We start from the raw sequence: 1,238 nt of genomic DNA on the forward strand, positions 1-1,238 counted from the left end.
GTCTTTCAATGTGTTCTTTCAGTGAAAACATCTGCAATGTGTTCTTCTTCAGTGTTCTTTCAATGTGTTCTTTCAGTGAAAAATGCTCAAGTCTCCCATTGACTTTAATGGGGTTCGTTATTCGATACGAGCACTCGAGCATCGGGAAAAGTTCGACCTGAGTAACGAGCACTCGAGCATTTTAGTGGTGGATGAATCTTAGACCTCAGAGACAGAGGGACTACCTGCGACCGAGATTTTAAACTTACCACCCCATTTGGAGTAACGATACGTCACTTCCAGTGTGACCGGAAGTCGTCATTCAAACAGCCGGTGCACATAACCTGAGTCACGACATGTGCTCCGGAATTCCGGGTACCCTGGAGCTGCGCAGAGTCAGAGGCGGACACACAGTCCCCCATCGGAGCCAGGGAGGACGTACAACGTGTTATTTTAACACTTCCCCCACTGTCCCACCCGGAGGAGGAAGTGAGGAGAGACTCATCTCTGCTCCCTGCCCTGTGTAGGGACAGGAAGACACTGGAGTACGAATGCCGGGCTGGGGCATTTTAACTTCTCTGCTTCCTGTCCCCACAGAAGTCAAAGGGTCATCCTCCAGGTGGGGCCGTCATGGGGGACGTAAGGGAAAAATCCAAACTTACTGGCCCTGTTTAAAAAGCGGCTAAACTTCTTCATGCCTTTCAGTGAATCTTCCAGCGGATCTCTATTGCGACCTGCTGGTGACACTCTGTGGCCAATTCCGCATTATAACATCCTGCTTGAAGGGAGGTACTGCTCAATTGTTAGAGGTAATATTGGTCTCAAGATGTCAAAATGTGATCAGTACGATGAGTAAAACTGTTTAAATACTAATTGACCCAGGATATATAACTGAACAAATTCTACTTCTTAGGAAACAGCAAGTTATGTAAAATGTAATGAAACAATGGGCAGTTAAGAGATAGTTACACTGAAAACCTTCACCTGAAAAGGTTAGAGGGAATTTTTAGGATGCAAAATCTGTACGTGATTCTGAAGGTGGCAGAAGTGATGCGTAGGAAGGATGCTGCTGTGGGGGAAGGAAAGTAGGACTTTTTTTCCCTTATTGTGGGGGACACTGCGACTCGTGGCTACCGTGGGGGCACGTACTGAATTATTTTCAGCTTTGTGACAGCCCTCACATGGTTGATTTTAATATTAATACTGAATAAATTATATAAAACTACATTTTATACAGAGATAACACAGAAACAAACATC

Source organism: Engystomops pustulosus, chromosome 8 (assembly GCF_040894005.1).
Source record: "Engystomops pustulosus chromosome 8, aEngPut4.maternal, whole genome shotgun sequence".
Classification (NCBI taxonomy): domain Eukaryota; kingdom Metazoa; phylum Chordata; class Amphibia; order Anura; family Leptodactylidae; genus Engystomops; species Engystomops pustulosus.